This window comes from Canis lupus, chromosome 35 (assembly GCF_011100685.1).
Source record: "Canis lupus familiaris isolate Mischka breed German Shepherd chromosome 35, alternate assembly UU_Cfam_GSD_1.0, whole genome shotgun sequence".
Classification (NCBI taxonomy): Eukaryota; Metazoa; Chordata; class Mammalia; order Carnivora; family Canidae; genus Canis; species Canis lupus.
In genome coordinates, this window is record NC_049256.1 from 19,825,101 (window position 1) to 19,850,102 (window position 25,002).

The following is a 25,002-nucleotide window of genomic DNA, read 5'->3' on the forward strand; positions in this document are numbered from 1 at the left end:
CCATCATCTTAATTTGGTTTCCTCATAAAAGAAGGGAATAAATTGATTGAGCCAAGCAAATATATCCGTTCCATTTGGTAGTAAATTACGACTCATAAATTAGTAAATTGAAGTTCAGGTACAAATTCATCTCATATAAGTTGGATGACCACTGGGTGAGGTGTGGACTTGCAGTCTCGATTCCCACTATGTGGGAAGGATCTGCTTAAATCGATATGTTGAGTCCCTAACTAACAGAACTACAGTCATGGAACCAAAGTAATGCCTATCTCTGAACTCATTACTCAAGAAAAATTAAATAATGTTAAACGAGAATTGTGTTATATTTTAATTCCTTGAAAAGCATGATTCAAATAATAATAATAATACTAGTACCTGTTCATTATTAAGTATTTGCTAAGTCCATGTAACCTTTTAAGTTTTTTCCCATATATATCATTTGTTTAAATCCTTATCACATCCCTCAGAGTATCCCCATTTTCCATATGAGACAATGGAGGCACAGAGAGGTTAAACATATTGCCAGGATCACACAGCTAGGAAAAGGCATAGTCAAGATTTGAACACTGGCAATTGAGGTCTGCAGTCCATCCTCTTAATCACTACGCATAATCTCTATTAAATAAGTGTTTTATTGAGTAGCTTGTACCATTCTCCAACTAAGCCAGACAAAAATTTCATTAAGTTAAACAAGATTTCCCTGTTCCTAATAGCATTCCCTAGCAGTTCTTCAGCCTGCTTTGACTTTGGTCATCGGGAACACATCTTTCTTCATGACCCCAAGGTGTCTGAGGTCAGGATTTTCACATGTGGTACAAGCACTCCTTCCCAGATCAACCCCTTGACTTCCAACCACACATTTACTACGAGTAATCTAATACTCTGCAATGCAGAGATCATCGCTGGGCCAGACAAACTGGGGAGAGACTGGAACCAGGCTGCAATTCTTATTTGTTTTTCGGCATGGCTACTGAGACTACCCAACTGGCAGCTTTCACCTCCAGCATCATTTTTCTCCTTTGCCAATGATTGACCCTGGGAGCGTTAAACAAAAAAACTTTTCTCCCTTGCTGTTCTTGAAGCAAACACACAATTAAAGCACAGGTGTGTTTATCTCATTGGAGTCTTTGCCATGGAAATTCTAAGATATTACCCAGGGAGAGTAATGTAATCTCACTGTGTCACCCAACGAGAGAGATGGGGAGCTCTAAAGAGAGATACTAATCTCAGAGCATGCCCTTAACAATGCATTCTGCAGGGTTATGAGGGGCACCTACACAATGGAGTGTGCAAACCAGGTGCTTGGACCACAGGCGTTGCCTAAAGGGACGATCTTTCCAATGCGAAAGACCAAAGCAGCCAGACCAAGGCCGAGTGAACAGTGGAGACTTCAATTTGTTTCTAATTGACATTGCTCAAGGGCAATAATAACCCCAGGTGGGTGAGGTGGGGCTGGGGAGCAGGAGATCAGCTAGCCTGGAGGGATGGGACATCTTCCACAGTGCAACCTTTATTCAATCATTCATTCATTCATATAAACACATTTTTATTGACGGCCATCTATGTGCAAGCACTGAACAAGAGCTCTAGCCCCTGCTCTTGGGGAATGTGTAGCCTGGCTCAGAAACTGGGTCAGCAGAAATCAAATTGTAAACAGCCGGCCCACCTGGGAGAAGAGCAAAGCAAGTACTAGTGATACGGCCAGGTGAGTGGTGTTGGGGGGAAGAGAGGTCAGAGCATGTCCAGTCCAGGAACTGTGTTTGTAGGAACACCTGCAAGCACACAAAGATTACTGAAAAGGTTCAGAGTCTGCGAGGTCAAAGAGAGTCAGTTAAGTTTAGAATGGCCAGCATGTCACCTAACAGCAGAGGCTGAGCCAAAACAGGCTGTGTGCTCCCCGCCCGAACTTGACGTCCTGCTGCAGGGCAGCCAAGGCTCCACCGACCTAGACTCTAGATTAAAGCTGGTCCCAAGCTTGCAGGTAAACTGCCCTACCGACAGGGGCAGTGGAGCTGGGCTTGGCAGGCGGTCCTGCTGGTGCATTCGAAATTCATGGGATGATAGGTACTTTGGGCGTCAGATTAACTTTTCTTTAAATACTCCTCACTTACGGATGTGAAGATAAGCTTGTATACTTGGAGAGCACACCAAGTCATGGCAAAGGAAGGTGGTCCGGATGAATGCTGTGTGATAAGAAAAAGAAAGACAAATAGATGCAAACACTTCACATTCAGCTAATAATGAATTAACCGAAAATTAAAGGCCAGTGATGCTAACCACAAATTCATTTTCATTATAATAGATAGCTAGAAAGATAGAGATACACCTATATGTATAGTAGGTATAGACGATGTTTAGAAAGAAATAAAGATACAGATATGGATGTATATCTCCAAATAGATTTGCTTCTACTCTCAGCCTGGCATGTGACAGACTATAGAAAGGTATGGAACCTTTCAAGCCAAATTGTTGCCCATTTTACAGAAGCAATTTTATTTATTTATTCATGGGAGACACAGAGAGAGGGGCAGAGACATAAGCAGGCAGAGGGAGAAACAGGCTCTGTGCAGGGAGCTTGATGTGGGACTCGATCCCGGGTCTTCAGGATCGGGCCCTTGGCTGCTGAGCCACCCGGGCTGCCCACAATTTGGTTTTTAAATCATGTTAACTTGCCCCTCAAAGGTTCACAGTGAGGATCAGGTAGATAGATGCCATGTGTTAAGCAGCACGATGCTTGGCACATAGTAAGTGCTCAATAAATGCAAGGCAGCTTTCGGATTGCTGAGTCCCATCAGCTGGTAGCAATGAACTTGGTGAGGATTAGCCACCTGGGATCCCTGATGCCACAACTCGCAGTTAATTAGAAAATGGGAAACCCATCCCGCAAGCAGGTAGAGGACTCTGCTTCGCCCCGGGATCCTTTTGCATCTTAGGGCGCAGCTGGAAGGAGGAGGCCGCCAGCCAGGTGTGACTTCCAGGACCAACAATACGTACCCAGGCAAATGGTATTAAACAAAGCGTTTGAATTATCCTGATACAAGAGACTGGGTGCAGGAGTATCTCCTACCCTATCGTAAGCGCTGCTTGGGTTTCCACCCTCACCTTGGCTGAACTGTATGGACAGCAACCCGAGGCCAGCGAGGCCAAGGCCAGCTAGGGAACGAGCTCCTGGGGGCTGCGGACAGGAATCTCAGCCCTGGTGTTCAGCAGGGAGGCCTACAACAACGCCTCCCGCCGGGATTCAGGTTGTTTCATGTCAGAATTATTTTTCCCCGAGGTTTGTTGCAATCACCCCTTCTTCCTGGTCTTATTTCCCCCTTGAAAGAACATTGACTGGCTCTCTCACAGTTGCTGAGGCTGGTAGCAATCCTCCTAAGTTGGAATGTCACGCAGGCTCCTTGTTCCTCCTTGTAAAGCACAACCCCGCTGCCCTCCGTAGCGGGCTCTTTATTTCTTCCACTGTGCTAATCAGGAACACTTAGCTGCTTTCCTGCTCCGACGCCAAATTAATAAATTACAAATGCCAGTTATCAAAGATTTGGAGGTTTTGACAAGTGATGCAGTTGATCGCAAATGCAAGGTTGTGTCAGGGAGAGTCTGTGTTTTCAGGATGTAGAAGGTGGATCAGCCCTGGATTGGAAAAATAAACAGGCGAGTTTGATGAGCTGAAATTCATGGCAGAGCTTCTTAATATTTCCTGAGGTTTCTAATCAAAGGAGCATCTTAACTGGTCCCAGAGGGAAATGGGAGATGAAAGGCACTGACACTGATGCCCACTCTACCTTGCCTCATCCCAACATTTGTTCCTTCCTTCCTTTTTTTTTTTTTTTTTTTTTTTGCCCGTTTCTAAAAATATCCTGGCAGGTAAGAATTAGCGATAGGATGTTATTTAGTCAAAAACAAAAATCCACTGCATAATGCACCATACCTTTAAAATTTTTAACATCTATTAAATTAAAATCAAGGAAATTGACATAGATAGGATGAAAGAAGATACAGCACCTCTAGCTTATGCCAACTAAAAATAAGAATTATTAATGAAGCTCGGCTTTCTTCTGCTGTGCACATTAATTATTTATGATAATAATACTCTGCACTGCCATATTAAAGAATTTTCTTCACCCAGCTTCCCAGAAAACTCTATCTTCTTGAAAAAAAAAAAAAGGAACCTCAACATGTTAAGCCCACAAAAGAATACATTCCTCTCGGTGTATTTATTATACTGGAAGATGAATATAGTCTTGGGTTATTAAACTGGAATGAAAAACACATCTTATTAGAACTTACATGGTGATTTTTATTCTCACTAGTTTCATATAAACTTAATGATGCAGACTGCATTTTTATGCTCATCTATTTTAAAATGGTGCCTGGAGCAAAAAAAGCTTCCATTAATGCCAGTTTGGTATTTCAAATACAATTTGATGTAATTTACTTCAAATATATGTGAACAGAGAAGGATAATGCCAAGTGCATTTTCTAGATTCAAATGTGGGTTAGCTCATGGCCATGATTTATTAAACCTAAGTTTTTTGCAAAAAAAAAAATTCTTTTAGTTATAAAATTTTTAAAAGATGAAACTTCACCTGGTTTTATTTTTGGGGGAGAGGGGTGGGAGAAAGAAAGTGGTGGGCTTTATGATAAAGGACTAGCTTTAACTTTATTCTAGGTTTTAATATTTATCAACTATAAATGAATAATAATGCATTTCCCTCCAGTGATACACTGAAGCTATTTAAACCCATTGTTTTCTTAAATTCACACACTGTAGAATTATATTCATGGATATGTCAACATAAAATCATCCAGTTTAGAGAGCTTTGGTATGTTTCGAGTTTGGCAGGTTGGTATTAAATAAATGCTTAAATTCCCAATCTTTAAATGGTCTCTTGATGATTTTTAGAAGAACTATCTTTGAAAAGAACTTTTCAAAAGAAGTTTAAATTTTATTGCCCAAAAACTTGTGTCTGGATCTAAGTCAAGCCTGATTTTTGTGTGTGAATCTCAAAAGGGGAAGCCATGGCACCTTCTCCTTTTTCTTGCACTTGATTCGTTTCTAGTGCGTTCTTTGCTGCTCCATGTGGACGCTGGGTCAGTGTCCACACGAGGGTGTGGCTGGGGTGGCTGCTGCTGTGTTCAGAGACATCTTGAAGGGCCGTTATTGTGTGGGCTTCATCCCTAAGTAATGCTCTCTAATAACATTGCAGTGCCTTTGTTGCCTTAAAGCATCAAATCTTCTGTGCTGTCACTCCAAAAACAAATAATGGGCCTTGGTTTTTTCTTTACTCTGCTTCCTGTTTGAAATCAGTTTTTTTAGGGTCCACCAATCACTGCCCCTGAGCCCCAAAATATGCCTTCTGGCTGAAAGAGCAGGGGTCTATTTGTCTTTCAGCCTCATGGTACATCCCTGTGACACGGAGAGGATGAGTATTTTTAACTTGGGCAGCATTGTCCTTTTTCTGATGGCTTAGGTTTGGGGGTGGGCACAGTGAGGAGGACCAGGCAGGCAGTCTAAGGAGTGAGGTCCATCCCTGGCAATGAGCAGGCGAAGAGTGTGTAGACTCTTCCAGAAGGCCAAATTCCAGGAGGGAGAAAGATAAGGATTTGGAATACTGTCTCTGGCTTAGGGGGGCCTGGGTTTAACCCAGTCAGTCCCATGGAATGTCTAGGTTCAATTTCTCAGCTTCCCAGGCTGGGAGCGGAGAGCAGAAGAGATGTACAGAAAGAGGCATGAGAAGACTTGGCTTTTGTTTTTCATAGGCGTGCTGGCAACCAATAAATGTTGCTCCTTTGCCACCACTAATGAAGGCAATAGGAAGAAAAATAAAGAAGCCTATATTTTGGGAAGATTCCTACATTTCCAGGAGTCCTGGCTATGTGGCTGTGTGTCCACCTCCTTCAGATACGCAATGAGCTCTGTGCTCCCCTTTGTCCTTGGAGAGAAAAAGAGAATATACATATTTTTTACATTCTGCAAAAACCTTAAGAATTTTTTAAATGACTTTTTAAGCTACATTATTTGTATCTTTGAACTAGAAACTAGAAATGACTAGCAACATGACTATGTCAAAATTGGGCAACCCACCACTGGATCATACACTTAGTTTGATGACCACAGGGTCAAAAGGACCAACCCCTAACCCTGTGGCACTTTAGCGTTTTCCAGAGTCCAGTCCCATTTTCAATTCCTTGTAATCGGGGAAGAAGAAAGTGCTATTGACTGATGGGCAAAGATACCTTTGAGAGAATAACTGGATTGCCTTCTCCACTTTGTTCGGGGAAGGAAAGAGCTGAGCATGTAAGGAGACAGAAACTAAAAGTCAGCTAACTATTTTGGATGAGGGGCGAGTAGGAGGCTGAGAAGCAAGGCATTTAAAGGACCTTGAAGAACAGGAAGGTTCAATGTCCGTTTTATGTGGTTTGCCTGCCTCCAGTGTAACCCTTTCCATATCACTGACATATAAAATCTGATACATTCAAATAGCCTTAGTGCTGGGCTGGAAGTCAACAGACCTGAGCAGTGGACTGAAATTCGAACTGCCCACATTCACTTTCCACTGACTCTAGTGTGCAGGAACAGAAACCTGGAGGGTCCATGTCCAGCCCTTTAGAAAGTGACCATTGGGGGCACCTGGGTAGCTCAGCGGTTGAGCATCTGCCTTCCACTCAGGTCGTGATCCCAGGGTCTTGGGATCCAGGCCTGCATAGGCTCCTCCAAGGGAGCCTGCTTCTCCCTCTGCCTGTGTCTCTGCCTCTCATGAATAAGTAAATAAAATCTTTTAAAAAACAAAAAAGAAAGAAAGAAAGTGACCACTGACAACACACTGAGCTGGCTGTGTTCAGGAGGAGAGTGAGACTTCAATTATGACCTGGCCTCGACAAGCCATCCTGGCATACATTTATTTAAATAATTAAGGGTTTATGTCCTTTCTTTTCATGATTACCATTTGTCATGAATCAAAAGCTCCTGCCCTTAACCCAATTGAAGCATTCTTTATTGGAATGAATATCCTCCTTTTTTTTTTTTTTTTGGTATCTTGGTATCAGGCAAATTATTTTTATTTTTTTCCCAGTTTTATTGAGATATCATTGATATATAATATCATGTAAGTTTAAGGTGTACAGTGTGGTGATTTGATCTCCATACATATTGCGACGTGATTACCAAAATAAGGTTAGTTAACACATTTATCACTTCTCATGGCTACCATTTGTGTGTGTGTGTGTGTGTGTGTGTGTGTGTGGTGGGAATCTTCAAGATCTCCTCTCTTAGCAGAACATTCAAGGATAAAATACAGTCCTGTTACCTGTAGTCGCCATCCTGCACATTAGAGCCCAGAATTTATTCATCTTATACTGGAGGTTTGTACATTTCACCACCTTCACCCATTTCCTCTCCTTGCCCCTTTCCACTCCCCCAGCAACTGCCAATCTATTCTCTCCCTTTCTGTTTCTATGAGTTTGATTTTTTAAGGTTCCATGTAAAAGTAACATCGTACAGGATTTACCATTCTCTGACTTATTTCACTTAGCATTATTCCCTTGAGTTTCTTGAGTTTGGTCCACATTGTTAGAAATGACAAGGTTTCCTTCTTTTTATACAGTAAATAATACTTGGGATCCCTGGGTGGCACAGCGGTTTGGCACCTGCCTTTGGCCCAGGGCGCGATCCTGGAGACCCGAGATCGAATCCCACATCGCCCGGTGCATGGAGCCTGCTTCTCCCTCTGCCTGTGTCTCTGCGCCTCTCTCTCTCTCTCTGTGACTATCATAAATAAATAAAAACTTTTAAAAAAAGTAAATAATACTTTATTGTATATCCATATCCATCTTTATCCATCCATCTGTCAATGGACAGTGAGGTTGTTCCATGTCTTCATTATTGTAAATAGTGTTGACATGAACATAGGGATGCAGATATATTTTCAAGACAGTGATTTTGAGATGCTTTGGTGGCTCAGCAGTTCAGCGCCTGCCTTCAGCTCAGGGTATGATCCCAAGGTCCGGGGATTGAGTCCCACATCAGGTTCCTTACAGGGAGCCTGTTTCTCCTTCTGCCTAGGTCTCTGCCTCTCTCTGTGTCTCTCATAAATAAATAAATAAAATCTTAAAAAAAAATAAAAGACCGTGATTTCACTTCCTTTGCATGCACACCCAGAAGTGAGTTTGCAGAATCATAGGGTAGTTCTATTTTTAATTTTTAATGTAGCTCCATACTGTTTTCCAGAATGACTGCAATGGTTTGCATTCCCATCAATAGTGCAAGAGGATTCCCCCTTTTTCTGCATCCTCGCCAACACTTGTTAGCACTTGTCTTTTCTATATTGACTGTCCTAACAGGTGTGAAGTGATGTCTCATTGTGGTTTATGCTTTTTCTTGATGATAATGATGTCGAGCTACTTTTCATGTAGCTGTTGCTGGTCATGTGTATATCTTCTTTGGAACAAATGTCAGTTCAAGTCCTTTGCCCATTTTCAATCAGATTATTTGTGTTTTTTTTTTTAATATTGAGTTGTATAGTATCCTTATACATTTTGAATATTAATCCCTTATCAGATATATGATTTGTAAATATTTTTTTCCATTTGGTAGTTTGATTTTGATTTTCATTTTGTTGATCATTCTGCTGTGCAGAAGCCTTTTAGTTTGAAGTAGTTCCACTTGATTATTTTTGCTTTCGTTGCTTTTTTTTACTTCAACAAATATGTGTTAAGTAATGTCTTAGCTATTGGCCACCATTCTAGGGGCAGTGGAGATACACAAGGCCTGGTCTCTACTCCTAGTGACCATTTTATCCTAGCAGATGAGATATGTTTAAGTATCCAAACTACTAAAAAGTGATAATTGCCATAAACAGTACACCATAGGGATTAAAAAATAGATTATTTCTCATTGTTGAGATCAGGGAATGCTTTGAAAAGGACTAAAGACATTACAGTTGGATGGTATTTAATATTCAAAGACTGGGAGGTAGGAGAGACCCAGCACTGGCAAAGGAATTAGAGCAAGAACATGGAATCTGTATGATCATATGTAAAATTGCATCTTAAACTCTGCTACCATGATGCCTGGTCAAAAGTAGGTGCTCAATTAATTATTTTTGAATGAATTAATAAACAAAAGTTTGGAATCTGAACTTGTGGCATCATGCAGGGCAGGCCTAAGTACTCTGACTTCATCTCACAGGTTTTTGATACCACAAAAGGACCAAAGCCTTGTTTTAAGAAGATGAATTACACAGCCTTGGGAAGGGGAGATGAGGAATTATAAGGTAGAAGGCTAACTTAACATTCCACCAGATTTTTACCAGGGGAAAAACAATGAGAACAGAGGGGTAACAGATAGACTAAAAATACACTTTGGAGGTAGAATCAATCAGAAATTGTAAATATCTAGATGTAAGGAGCAAGTAAAAGAAAGAAGCCTTAGATTTTGAGCTTAGGTGACAGTTAAAAAGGGAATTTCCATAGGAGACATCGATCTGATCATTTAGCTATCCTACATATAGGATATGGTTGCACATACTCACATCAACATAGAATGGTAAACCCCTTCAGTGTTGTGTCTCTCTATATGTACTTCCTTTCCTGCGTTCCTGCTGATTAGCTGTGGGTGGGAAAAAATAATTTTGAACTGTTCTGTGAGGAGAGAGTGATAGGTTTATTGATGATGCAGCCAAATCTTAGACTCAATAATCCCTATGTATTTCTCTATGGAAAGTAGTTAGAATCAGGGCTGTAGACTGAGCCCATCAACCAGCAGTTAGGTGGTCCACATAGAGAAAGAATTCTAAACCCTAACTTCTTCATCCCTGAATAAGGGAACCACAGTCCAGTGTTACGGTTCCGAAACAAATGGAAGAAAAGTGAAATCGTTACTGAAACATACTGAATCAGAGATGAGTTTTTAACTAATTATTTTTTACCTGCTTTGATGGATTTTTCTTTCACTAATGATCTGGCTGCCCTAGTCCAATTTCTTATCACAATTATCTGTACAGATTTTTAGAGCTGCAGATTTCCTGGCACCCTCTCAAGAATTTTGGTTCAGCGGGTCTGTGGTAGGAACCCCTTATCTGAGAGGAGAGTTACAATGTCTTCAACAGTCCTTTCTCAGCATGGTGATACAAGTGAATTTTGCTTTCCTGACTTGGCAGTTGATCTTTATCAAACACATTTTTATTTTATCTACTTTTTTCAAAGATTTTATTTATTTACTCATGAGAGACACAGAGAGAGAAAGAGAGAGAGAGACATAGGAAGAGGGAGAAGTAGGCTCCCTGCAGGGAACCCCATGTGAGACTCGATCCCAGGACCCCAGGATCACCACTGAGCCAAAGGCCAGATGCTCAACCACTGAGCCACCCAGGTGCCCCTACATTTTTTTTTTTTTTACACACCATCTAAATATGCCATGAGTGGAACAGAGTAAAATCTGGCATTCTCAGTGAACTTGTTTAGGTAATTGAATTTTGCAAACATCGTCATAGTTAATGTTAATGACCCTGAGGCTCATTGAAACTACTAAAAACTGAAGTTTCTATTTGTGCTTTTCTAAGGACTTTCCCATCCAGGACTTGCATAATTAGTCATAGTTGTTTTCAATTTAAATAACAAATTGTACCTTTACCCCAGCTAAATTGTATTTTGTTGAATTGACTCATGGTGTCTGTAAATGGTAGAGGTTTTGTTGATTCACTCAGTTATCCACTGAATTTGTGAGCTCTCTAGACTTTTCATTATCTGCAGACTTGATAAGAATATTTTCTTTGTCTTCATGAAAGTTTTTAATAAGGAATGTAGAACAGAACGTGGTAGAGAACAACATCCAATGGGGATGCCAGCAGAAATCTCAATTGATAGCCGTATCAAACCATTCACCAGCACCCTTTGAAGATGGACCTTCTACTAGATTATCCATGTTGGAGCTAGCAAATAGCTTGCCCTTGAAAAACCCTTGCTTCAACCTGCTGGTAACAGTGTTTGCAAAGAATTGTTTTAATATTCAAATCCAGAATCTGGTCTGAGATTTTATTTATGAAGGGCATGCTCTTTTAAAGATTGGTACTAGTCATCCTTGACTCAACCATACGTCCATGGACAGTCTGTCCAGGTTTTTTGAGAGTTCACTTGAGAAAGATATAGATTATGGCCATGCAGCAGTGTTATTCCCTTGTGTGAAATCATCATACCTATATAGAAATTAGATACCAAGCTTTGACCTGGTCAGTGCCATGATCCATCAGTTGAACAGGAATTCATCCTGGGTAAACTCAATGTCTTGGTCCATTACTAATCCCAGTCAATAAAAAGACACTAAGAAAGTATTTCATGTTTAGTTCCTACATAATAACATAATAACTCTGCTTTTCCTGTTGGCCCGCAAAGTCTAAGTACTTACTATTTGGCCTTTTGAAGAAAAAGTTTGCTGTCCCTGATTTAGAATAGCCAAACCAATCATAAAACTATTGCAAATCCATGGAAGTTTGAGATACTTTACATTTTACCTTTAAAAAAAGTATTGAGTTAGTACTTCTCACTGAGAAGTTGAGCACTTCTTAGTGCCACTGAGCAATATGTTGGACACTTGAGCAATATGTTGAAGACAACCCAATATATTCAGCCCTTGTTTAGGGTGTAAAACAAGACTCCAAACCATAGGGCACCAGGACCCCAAGGTCTCTGCCTCCTGGTTCTGTGAACAGCCCTGTTGGGTATCCATTGATGTGAATTAGTCAACAACACAAATGAGAGAGCCCGCCATAAAACAGCACCCTCTCTCCATGGTTACAGAGAGAAAGTCTCAAGGAGGCTAATAAGCTATATCAGAATGAACACACAAATCATTGATATGAATCTGCAAAATAAAAGAAGGATCAGAGTTCCTCTTCTTCCATGATAATTCGAAGTATCTTTCCAAGGTTCTTAACTCTAATAAACGTAAAGCAAGGAAAAACACAGAAACTATAAAATAGGAGACTATATAAATAAAATTAGAAAATATTCTCCTAATCTCATATTCCCTGCAAATGTTTGCTACCATTCACTGATCCTGAAGCAAAAGTTTCGTAGGATCCTTAGCTAAAGGTATGGGTGAAAAACACCCACGTTATCCTTCACGTTACTATTGCTGAGTTAGTGGAAGACTAGTTGCTGTCAGATCCACTGATTTGGGACTCATCTTTCGATGAAGTATATATGCTGATGAAAAGCTGCTTTCATTGCAGAGAGACTGCTAATTGTTTGATTATACAGGTCTTCACATTAATGAAGCACTATTCCATGGGTTTGGAGCATGGCGTGCAACCAAATTACCACCCCAGCACTCATGCTGTGAAATCTGATTATTCATTAGCCAGTCAGTGAGTGGTACCGACATCTTTTCTTTTTTCAAACCATCAAATGAGAATGACTGCTGTTCTCCCCACCCCGCCCCACTTTAAGAATATGAGGATTTGAATTTGTTGCCTATTGGGGAAGGGGAGCAGCAGAGAGAGCTGGGGTTTCCATAAGAGTTGTTTCACACATTTAACGCACTATATGTCATGACAAACTGAGAGCCAGATGGATTGGCATTTCCTGCAAAAATGGATTCCTGCTCACATCGTCCAGCTTCACATGCACTTGATCTTGGGCCTCCTTGAAAGACGCCCTCAACCACCAAATGCGGTTGCTTGAATTATCTGGGATTTTATCACCTCAGGACTGTCTGATGAGAATCACTTTAAGGCAAGTGTCCAAATTGGAAAAAGGGAAGGAGGTCTTTTGTTTGTGTGTGTGTGTGTGTTTTGTTTGTTCTCTTGTTTATTTAAAGTATTTATATTCCCACAAACAACAACAGAGTAATCAGAAGAGGACATAATTACTAGATTCATTTATTAAAGTTCTCTTAGATCTTTTGGTAAGTGAACAAAATATTTCCTTCATTTAAGATGCCAAAAAAAACCCCCACAAAACCAACATTTTTAAATTATGCCCTTTCTATCTATTGCTAAGACTGATAAAAACTTAGTGTGATGGTTTAAAGAATCACCTTGTATATTCTAATGTTGATATCAAAAGTCAGAGGAAGAATTCAGCTAAGACTGCTCTATTTCTAACTCTAGCTGGATTGGGTTTCCAAAACAAATGATAGAAATCCCTGCCTCAGTACCAAGGAAAGATACTGACACTGGCAAATGGGATTATCCCTAATGAGATTACACGCAAAATGATTAAGATGTGAATTGACACTCCCTGGGAGGGACAAGGAGGTTCCTAAGGAAGCAAAAACAGAAGAGGGTAAAGTGTAAGTAACAGAGTCTTTCTTAAGAAAAGGTACTCTTTTCTCAAAGCCCCAAAAAGAGGAACACGAGGCCAACCTGGTTTTCTCTAACCAGTCCAGGAGAAAAATCAAAGCTTTGGATTCATCATTAAGAAGAGTCTCAAGCGAATGAAAATGGACACAAAATCTGTTTCAGATGATTTTTAAAAACAAGACATTTAGAGTCTTCTCTTCTAGATTGACAAAGCATCCCTGCAATAGATTTTTGCCTTATTATACCTGTAACATGAACACTGTCTTGAAGGGATCCTCTCAAAGGAGTTCCCCCTACTGAACCATGTACTCTCATTGTAAAGGAAGCGTAGAGATGCTAAAGCCAGTGTGCTCATTTATGGATGAAGAAACTATGGTTCAGTTGCTGGGCTCAGGGACTTGCCTGGGTCCCCCGATTATTTAGTGGCATTGACGGCTGGGACTAGAATGCATATGCTCCAGGTGAGACTGAAGAGGCAATGAACAGGACAGGGTGAAAATAGCAAAAAGCAAGTCAAATCTGCAAAAGGAAAAACAACGACGGGAAAAGAATGGCAAAGGGAATATTTCCTGTTTTGAAAAGTTCTTTTAGAATAAAAACAAAACAATAGATCCATCATTGAATTCCCGCAAATCCTCTGAGGCCACCATAGAACACTGTATTTCTCTGTGATCGCTTCAATATTCCAACAGCACCAGATCCTATGGCCATGAATCAATTCTAAAAGAACGAGACTCAAACCCCACAGGCACCAGCAGAAGAACAGGAATTGGGGGAGGGGGATTTCCAAGTATCACTTTAGTTTCTATTCTTACCTTGTTATACGACCTTTAGAAACTCTTTTATCTAAAGGTATAAAATAGGTATAATAATCCTTACTTGTCTCACCAGAGTATTGTGAAATGTCACTAATTAATGTTTATAAAGCACCTGGAGACTTTCAAATGAAAAGTTCCACATGCAATAATTATGAGTATTAGCATTGTTATTAACATAGCATTATTAGTTACCAGAATCATTATCATTCATGCTTTAGATTTTTAAAATTTTTTTTTTTTAATTTTTTTTATTTATTTATGATAGTCACAGAGAGAGAGAGAGAGAGAGAGGCAGAGACATAGGCAGAGGGAGAAGCAGGCTCCATGCACCGGGAGCCCGATGTGGGATTCGATCCTGGGTCTCCAGGATCGCGCCCTGGGCCAAAGGCAGGCGCCAAACCGCTGCGCCACCCAGGGATCCCCCATGCTTTAGATTTTTTACTAAGAAAGACACTCCCAATATTTTCTGTGTGCACACACACACTCTCTCCCTCTATTTCATATTCTTCTAAAACTGGTCTTCACAAGGGAGATTTCTAGGCATGCCAGTACATGAGTCAAGAAACCATCCAATAAGACACATTGTCATGATTTCACATGTTTTTTTTTCCTAAGTAAATTATTTCCAAGGAATCCCCAAATTGACCACATTACAGGTTAAGCATAATAGAGTGGTTTTAGAACTGGTTTTGATCACAATTCCTTTTGATTATCTAATAAAAGGAATTATCTATCAGTATTTTATTATCTAATAAAATACTGCTTTCTGGAAAATCACATATGTACATTCTGCAATCAATTTCAAGGTGTTTTTGGACCTCTGGATGTAGGAAATAATTCTTTGTCATCTAGCACTGGTCTAACCACCTGAGACACATCACTGAACAAAATGGACAAAGATCCAATGCTGGATCTTACATAGGTAAGAGGAAGTAGATAATAAAAAACTAAATACAATAAATCATCAAAGTTTATTATGTTAGAAAGGGAAGAGTTTATACACTATGGAAAAAAGTAGAGCAGACTAAGGGAAATAAATTGCACTTGGTAGGGATTCTGTTTATAGCGAGCAACAGAATAGTTCAGGTAGGTGTCACTGAGAAGTTTTGAACAATGATTTAAAGGAAGTAAACTAGCCAAGTGTGTATCTGATGAAGAAGTATTCCAGGAAGAGGAAAGAGCCAGTATGAAAGCCATAAATTGGGCCACTATGCTGGAGACAGTGAGCAAGAAGAGAGGTAGTAGGAGATGATGTCATTATTGCAATAATGGTGATTTTAACCAGGAAGGTAGCAATAGGGTCAAAGTAGTCAGATGGTCAGATTCTGGTTAGATTTCAATGAAGAGTCAACAGAATTTTTTACCTGTTTGGAGGTAGAGCATGTCAGAAGGGGTAGTGAGCAGATCAAAGCTGATTCTGAAGATTTGGCCTGAGCAACTGGAAAATGGAGCAAGTCTGGGGGGTAAGCCTATTCAGAGACCCCTGCACCATCTCTACCCTCCAGCATTAAAAACATGACACCCAGAGAATTTCCCCTCTGAGAGCAGGAGCTTTTCTTTTCTGCTCACTGCAGAATCCTTAAAGCTTAAAACATTGCCTGACTTAATAACATTTATTAAATGAATAAAAGGAATCCAATAATGGGGAGTATTCCCTTCACAGAGATGCCCAATCATTCTTCCAGTACCACCTCTCGGACCCTAGGATTTATATAAAGAGTAAATTTGCAGGGTTTTAGTGACAGTGTACCTTCCCTCCACTCTACCCCTGCCATCCCAACTTTATCATTTTTCAATAGGCATGTAACAGGGGATCTCAGAAACATACAACAAACTAGCAATAGGAATGGCAAGAAAGGTTGTCCTTTCCTGTCCATCACCAAAATCCCATGTAGCTTTATCACTAGTGTCATGAACATCAGTTAGTAGTCCTTTCTTCTCTCTAAAGATAGCCACTTCTGGTCCAAGAAGGATATTTCAAAGAACAGTAAGAGTCCAAGCCTAGGGGACACGTGAGGTAGCTAGGTGGCTGGGTAACGGTTGCCCTGTGCTGTTATTATATATATAACACAGAAAATTTAGAAACCCCCAGACATGCAAATATTCTGTTTTCTTTTTACAAAGGACTGTCTAGTAGAATATGTTTCACTCAAACACATGAGGAAATACAACATCAGAAATGATTCCCATTGAAGCTAATAGTGTCAAGAAGAGTTGAAAAACGCAGAAGATGGAACAAAGCTTTGTTATAATCAAGTCTTTCCCACAGACACCAGTACAATTCACTTGCTAATCATACCTTGAAGTTGAGTTAACCTCAGGCTGCTCATCTCCAACCCTAATATAGGCAGGTGAGTTGTATTCTGTGGTGGTGATAGAAATATTTTGCTCAGGTGAGTAGTCTTGGAATTTTATGGATGCTTATTACATTGGCTCACCTCCCTAGCTGAGCTGTTGGTTAAGATCTCCATCCCAGTGTGATAAGCACTAAGTGTTGTATGAAAGGGCTCAATTACTAAATTCTACACCTCAAACTATTATTACACTGTATGTTAACTAACTGGAATTTAAATAAAAACTTAATTTTTAAAAAAATAAATCCAAAAAGAATTTTCACTTTTATGAAGAAAACTGTTACTGTACTAAAGTGGGAAAAAAAGCAAAGCAGGGGATACATTCTGCCTTGTTCCGTTTCAGCTTACAAAAGGTTTCATAGGAACACTCTACTTTCAGAAAGGGATGGAAACCTCTACCTAACTAATGAAAAGTTCTTTTTTCCTTTGATGTTTCTGTAATTGCGAGAAGCACAGGGTTCTAAATGTGGTTCTACTGTTGGAGGGCTGGATAATCATACACAAGTCAGAAAATGGTGCGTCTATTTCCTCTTCTACAAAAGAAAAGTGTTCTAATCCATTTACTTAAGGCAGTCTTGCAGGTTTAAGATGCCAAGAGTCCATGAATAATCTCACTGAAATAATACTGTCTTTGCTTATTCGAAGATTTATAGCAATTTAGCACCTCCCTTCTCTCCATGAAAATAATTTAATTTTAGGAAAATGAATCAGTACATTTTGATAAAGGAATATAATAAAATAGAAAACAATTTTAAGTGAGGCTTGCAAAGATTAATAATAATGCAGGAAATTCTTTTGTTATGCTGTAACTGAAGAAATCAGAATGAGATTATATATATGACATTATCCTGAGTATATGTGTTTTCAACTTGTACAACAGTAAAACATTGGTTGGCTCTGACAAGTGGGATCATGGGTGGATCTTTATTTAAAATTTATTTTCTTCTTTGAGATTTTTTTTTTTCTATTTTCCATGGGGAACAAAAAACCTTTATTTTCAAGGAAAATAAATAAGTTTTGTTTTTTAAAAAGGTTTATGACCCTGGCATTTTGCAAGTACCTGAAAATTTATGCATTTAGTGTACATGGCCACGAGAATCTGCTCAGAGTATAAATGAGTCCTGATAGGATAGAATGTTTCTCATGCTTCTTTCAAATTCCAGTAGTTACTTAACAACTCTTTTGCCCTTGATTCTGGTGCTAGAAGAAGCTAATCATAAGAATATGAAGTTAGAGCTGAGAAGTGGAATCTTTTGCAAAAAGTCACAGGCCACACGATTCTCAGCAATCAATCTGAACCACTATATCGTATAAGACATATTTTAGACAATAAATAAACAGTAAGCAAAATCAGATTAATTGACTGACTTATGACCAAAAAAGCATCTGGCTTCAGCTTTCCTCTTATGCCATTTGTCAGGTCTGAGGCTCTGGAACTGTTGTGCGGGACAAGAGATACTTACTAGTCTATGGGCTCCTAATTAATGATGTAGACTCAAAAACAAGAGTCAGAATACTTAGACATAGATGGCAAATGTGTAGTTTATGAACTACCTACTACTGTTTCCATTTCGCTAGCAAATATTACTGATAAATAAAGGCTTATACCTTTGGACACAATGTCAGAGACTTGGAAACAATAGCAATTACTACCAACCAATGGGAGCTGACATGTGAGAAAAGTCCAATTCACCATCTCTTTCTCAGGTGAAGTCTTAAGGTAATTACACAGCAATGTCTTTTGAGGAACAAATGAAAGTTTTGATGAATATGTGAATGGGTGTGAATCTTGTAGGAAATATTTTGACAACCCTAAAGTGCAGGCATCAAAACCTGATTGAGGATGGAAGGAAGATCCATTTCAAGGTGGCTTATTCATGTACTTGGCAAGTTACTGCTGGTTGTTAGCAGGGTACCTCAATTTCTAGTGAGATGGATCTCTTCACAGAGTTGCTTGTGTGTCCTTGCAACATGAATACTGGCTTCTTCCCTGAACCTGTGATCCAAGAGAGAACAAGGTAGAAGCCACAAGGATTTTTACTGCCTAGCCATACCTACAGAAATCACACCGTAGTATTATTTCAATATCCTATTGGTTATACAGGCCAGGCCTATTCAAAATGGGAATGAATTACTCAAGGATATAAGTATAGGAAGTGGGGGAACATTGAGAGCCATCTTGGAGAATGGTTACTACATAAACCCTTGTAGTAGATTTAAAGAAGACAATCCTTGCTCTCAAGGAGCTTATAGTTGAAGAGGCCCCATATATGCAAAAACCCCATAACCTGTTTAAGAAAAACCCAAAACTATGACAGATTGCTGGTATTCATCAATATGTATAGTCTCTACTTCTTGCTGGATATGCTGTTAGAATTCATTTACTATCCTCTTGGGTTTTGGGATGGCCAATTACTAGTTCTTGGCAATAGAGTAGAAGAAGAGATGATACATATCACCTCCACACTATGGCAGTAAAAAGAAGTTTTGCCATCTCCATGTTATTTTTCCTTTATTTGGTGATATTAGGACATAGAAGAGTGCTTTCAGATAGGGGTCCAAATTCTTTCTTTAGCATGTGAATATCCAGTTTCCCCAACATGACTTATCAAAGAAGCTATTTCTTTAAGAATAAATAAGAAATTAGAAGAAATTTAAGAAAAAATAAGAAATAAGGATTAAGAAATAAGACACTTTCCCTATTGAATATCTTTGGCTCCCTTGCCAAATATCTGTTGGTCATATATGCATGAGTTTATTTCTGGACTCTCAATGCTGATCCATTGGTCTATGTGTCTGTTTTAATGCCCATACAATACTGCTTTGATTATGATAGCTTTGTAATACAGCTTAAAAAAGAAAGTGTGATTCTCTAGCATTGTTCTTTCTCAAGATTGTTTTGACTACTCAGGGCCTTTTGTGTTCTAAACAGATTTTAGGATTGTTTTTTTACTTCTGTAAAAAATTTCATTTAAATTTTCATAGGAATTGCATTTAATCCATAGGTAGTTTTAGATAGTGTGGACATTTTAACAATATTAATTCTTTTTATCCATGAACATTGGATATCTTTCTATTTATGTGGGTCTTCTTTACATTCTTTAATGAATGTCTTATAGTTTTCAGTACATAAATGTTTCACTTCCTTGGATAAATTTATTCCTTGATGTTTTATTCTTTTTGATGCTATGCTGACTGAGACTGTTTTCTTTATTTCTTTTTCAGATAGTTCATTGTTAGTGTATAGAAATGCAACTCATTTTTCTATGTTGACTTTGTATCTGGAAACTTTACTGCATTTGTTTATAAGTTCTATCATGTTCTTTTTTTGTGCAGTTTTGTGTCAGTCTCAGCCTATTGATACTGAAGCTATCAGCTAGGAATGCCTGGGACACTCAGCTGGGTCCATATTGCTTGTGGCAAACTTTAGCAGACATTTATCACATTGGAGTCAATGTTGTGGCTAGACTGGCCCTTGTGGCTCTTATTATGATTGCAAGAGACAGCTCAACAAAAATGATCAAGGAACTTTGAAAAAACAAGGTTTATTACTCACAAGCTCTTGAGAGTACATGGCATACCCAGAGCCACACTGTGAGATTGGAGGGAGGGAAGAAGGGGGGGATGGAGATTGAGGGGAGAGAGAATGTGTATTTGGGGTTCTGCCTTTATTGAGGTCTACGGTGAGGTGTGTGAGACTTCATGGGTTGACTATTGGCAAATATAAAACATTAAGAGCAGGAATAGAAATGTGGTAAGGGAAAATCAGGGTCACTGAAGTGGTCAATTATCTACATTACTCAGGGCTTTCTAGAAAGGGAATTCCACAGGTGGGGCAGCCAGTTGTGTGTAATTGGTAATACATTTATATCTTTGAAATGAATGCCTTGTAATTTAGAAGGACTAACATCAGGCTCTTACATCATAATCAAAACAACTTATTGTCAGTTATTTACACTACAAAGGTTTTCTATATATAATCTCATGTCATCTGCAAACAGACAATTTCTTCATTTCCAATTGGATGCCTTTTATTCCTTTTTCTTGCCTGATTGCTCTGGCTAGGATTTTCAGTACTACATTGAATAGGAATGGTGAGAGTGTGTACCTTTGTCTTGCTAGTGATCATAGAAGAATAACTTTTAACTTTTCACCATTGGGCAGGAAGTTAACTGTGGACTTGTCATATGTGGGCTTTATTATGTTCCTTCTATACCTAATTTGTCAAGCATTTTTATCATGAAAAAATGTTGGGTTTTGTCAAATGCTGTTTTGGAATCTACTGAGATGATCATATGATTTTTTATCTTTTATTCTATTAGTGTGGTGTATAGCATTTATTGATTTGCATATGTTGAGCCATCCTTGCATTCCTGAGGTGAATTCCACTTGATATTGGTGTGTGATCCTTTTAATATGATGTTCAATTTGGTTTGCTACCATTCCGTTGGAAATTTTTATATCTATATTTGTCAGGAATATTGACTAATAATTTTATTTTCTTGCATTGTCATTAGCTAGCTTTGGTTTCACGGTAATTCTGGGTTTGTAAAATAAGATTGAGAGTTTCCCTCTGTTTTAATTTTTGAAAGAATTTAGAGAGGATTAGCACTCTTCTTTAAATTTTTGGTAGAATTTACCAGTGAAACTAACTGGTTGTGAGATTTTCTTCATTGAGAGATATTTTTATTTCTGATTTAGGTTCCTTATTCATTATTGGTCTGTTCAGATTTTCTATTTCTTCATGATTTTGTCCTGGTTGGTTGTATAGCCTAGGAATTTATTCATTTCTTCTAGGCTGTTCAATTTGTTAGCATATCATTTTCATAGGAGTCTCTCCTAATCCTTTGTATTTCTGTAGTATCACTTGTAACATCTCCTTGTTTACTTATAATTTGACTTATTTGAGTTATCTCTTTATCTCTTAAAAAAAGTTTAGCTAAAATCCATCAAATTGTTTTATCTTTTCAAAGAACCAATTCTTAGTTTTCTATTGTTTTCCTATTATATGTTTTAATTATTTTTGCTCTAATCTCTATTAATTTCATTTTTTTCTGCTAACTTTGGGCTTTTTTTTCCGTATCCTTGAGGTATAACGTTAGGTTGTTTTTTGAGATCTTTCTTTTTTCTTGATGTATATGTATACATTTATAACTATAAACTTCCTTGTTAGAACTGTTAATTTCCATGTACTTGTGAATTTTCCAGCTTTCCTCTTATTATTGTTTATTGGTTTTATACCATTGTAGTTGTAAAAGATATTTGATATAGTTTTTGTCTTCTTGACTTTGTTGTGACTTGTTTTGTGGCCTATCATATGATCTATCATAGGAAGTTCCATATGTGCTTAAGAAGAATGTATATTCTGCTGCTGGTGGATGCTCAGTCAAGTCAGCTGTTGACACTGTTGAATTCTTCCATTCTAGGATTTTTGTTTGAATATTTTTGTGGTTTCTATTTCTTTTTTAATTCATTTTGCACATGCATTGTTTTCATAATTTAGTCTAGTGGTCTACTTGCATGTTTTGTAGTTTACTAAACTTCATTAAAAAGATTATTCTGAATTATTTGTCAGACAATTCACAGAACTCCATTTCTTTATGGTCAATTATTAAAGCTTTATTAGTTCCCTTTGATAGTATCATGTCTACCTGATTCTTCATGATGCTTGTATCTTTGCATTGGTATCTATACATCTGAGTAAGCAATCTTTTCCAGACTTTACAGATTCATTGCAACAGGGAAATATCTTTCAGCTCAACTTGAAGTACTGAACAGGTCAACTGGTAGTACCCATGGTCAGATGGGGTTTGCTATCAGTGTCTCTAGTATGGTCACACCATTGCATGCTCTGAAGTGGTAGGAGATGAAGGGGATGCTGTTGTTGACTGTGTTTTGTGGTCAGGGTAACCATTAGTTGGGCTCTGTAACCACCCTTGGTTGGATGGCACCTCAGATTGTGCTCCCCAACCAGATGATGCTGCTGGCTGAACCCCATGTTCAGGCAGAGATGCAGATAGGGCTTTACAATTGGATGAGACCTCAGGTTGTTCTCTGGAATTGGGTGAAGCCATGGGCTGTGCCTCAAAGTTGGACACATTCACAGGTTAGGTTTCATAATCAGGTAGGCCACCGAGTGTATTTTGCTGTTGAATGGTGTTGTTGGCCAGGTTCTCTGGTTGGGTGAGGCCTCCAGCTATGCCCTGCAGTTACATAGGGCTTGAGACTCCATGGTTGGACAGGGTTACTGGCTGGACTCCATTGCTAGGCAGGTTCCATGGATTGGTGGTATCATAGATTGGGTGTCAAGGCTGCCCAGAGTCACTGTTCAGGCTGCATGGTTAGGTAGGGCCAGAAACTATGCTCAGCAGTTTGGCATGGTTGCTGGCTTGAATCTCTGCCCAGGCAGGCTGTAGGATAGGCTCCATAGTTGCTGAGTTCTCTGGGATGGGACTGGAAGCTATGTTCAGCAGTTGTGTGAGGCTTTGAATTTGCTTCTCTGTCTGGGTGGGGGCCTAGAATAAGTTTCATGGCTGCCATGGTCCATTGGCTGGAAACCATAGTCAAGTAGAACTGCCAACTGAGGTCCCTGACTAGAGAGGACCACACACTAGCTTGATTCTGCAGATGGGCAGAGTGACTAGCTAAGATATCTACTCTGGTACTTCTGGAAGGTACTTGGTCCACAAAGATTTGAGGGCTGGTTGCTATAAGCCCTGCCCCCCTCTCCAGTGATCCTCAGTAGTCCAGCCCAGCAGAATCTTCCAGTGATCTCTGTGAGATAAGACCTGAATGTGTTTCCTGGAAGGAGTCTTTCCACACTGAGGAAGCTGGTTGTCCATCTTGGGTCTCTTTTGCCCCACTGGAGAAACCAAAGGCTCATTGTGGCATCTATGCTGGCCTAGAGGAGGGGTGATGCCTCCAGAGTGAAGCTGATCATCTTACCCTTCTAATGTGGTCATCAATGTTCTCTATGGTCTAGGGGGTGCTTCAGCCCTTATTCTTGGGATTTTCACAATAATGTCTTGCCTATGAATAGTTGCTAACTGGTCTTTTTGTGACAGGTACTTGAAGTCAGGAATGACCTATATCACCATCTTAATGACATAGACATTTCTCTTTTTTTCTTTATGACCTTGACAGTTTTGAAGAGTACTGGTCAGGAATTTTGTAGAATGTCCCTCAATTTGGGTTTTCCTATGTTTTCTCATGATTAAACTGGGGTTGTCGGTTTGGAGGATAAAATGCCCTTCTTGTCACATCATATCAGAGGGTCCATGATATCAATATAACTCATCCTTGGTGATGTTTACCTTGATCACTCCAATAAGGTGGTGTTTGTCAGATTTTTCCACTGTAAAGTTTGTTTTTCCCTTCACCTTTTTTTCATTTGGAAGCAAGTCACAAAGTCCAGACCACACACAAAAGGAGAGGAATTATACTCTTCCTTCTGGAGAAAGGAGTATCTGTATATATTACTTGAAATTTTTCTGTAAGAAGGCTTATCTACTCTTTTGTGCTTGTTTGTTCAATTATTTATTTATATCAATGTGGACTTATAGTTATTTTATTCTTTGAGTTGTGTGATGTTGTGCCATCTCTAACCTAAAGTTCATAGATACTTGCTTAGAGTTTTGCACTAAATTGAATGCAGTCTTAGAATCTTTCTTGACTGTAAACTCTTCCAGGTAAAGGAAAGTACTGTACTCTACTCATCATCTATATTAGATCAAATGTCACTTTCCAGATACTTTCATTGACTATTCCATCTAAATGACTACTTCCCTCACTGCTACCATCATTTTTATATTATGTTGTTGAATTTTCTTTATAACACTTGCTGCTACTTGATTATTACTTTTATTTGCTTACTTACTTGTTTATCATCTGTCTTTTCCCAATGGAGTAGCAACTCCTTGAGATCAGGAGTCTTGTTTCTTGTTCACCTCTATATCCCCAGTGTTTCAGTGTCTGGCACATAGCTTATATTCAGTAAATGTTTATTGAATAAATCAATAAATCTTCATATTTCCCACTATGCTTAATGACTGGCCTTAGAGTAATCAATAACTATTTACTAAACAAATGGAGTTTCTAACTCCCCTGACACTTGCTAAATATGGCTAAAATACATTTTTATTTTGAAAATTGTGATTTATAAAAATAATTTGTCTGGACAACATTGATATTACAAATCCAAATGACAAACATGGAATACATCTTCCTTGTCAGGGAGCTGACTTAACTTCCCAATTGTGTTTTCTTCCTATTAGCACTGGAAAAAGTTAGTACTCTGAGCCTACATCAGCTGGTTGTGTGATGGAGAAGAATGAAAACAAAGGGAATTATTTCAGATGTCAAGGGGATTCTAGTGGAGGCTTAATCAACAAAACAGGCTCTGAGATGTGCCTAGGTGGTCATAGAATGAAAAGACTGTCATAAGATGATTTAAGAAAAACAGAGTTGGCCCCTATGGCCAACTACCTAAATTAGAGTTTGGTAGGGGAGAGCCATTTTGAGTCTCATGGAGCA

The 25,002-nt window shown here is 39.0% G+C and overlaps 1 long non-coding RNA gene across 2 annotated transcripts; it reads right to left on the bottom strand.

The window, feature by feature from the left end:
* Window positions 1-1,528: 1,528 nt before the first annotated feature.
* Window positions 1,529-25,002, bottom strand: LOC111094007. 2 transcript variants are annotated; one of them, XR_005384176.1, is made up of 4 exons: window positions 24,347-25,002; window positions 5,857-5,933; window positions 3,103-3,630; window positions 1,529-2,183 (listed from the first exon to the last, which is right to left on the bottom strand). It is a non-coding gene; the product is annotated as an uncharacterized LOC111094007 (long non-coding RNA). The 2 variants fall into 2 exon arrangements; XR_005384175.1 differs by lacking the exon at window positions 24,347-25,002 and adding an exon at window positions 9,531-9,853.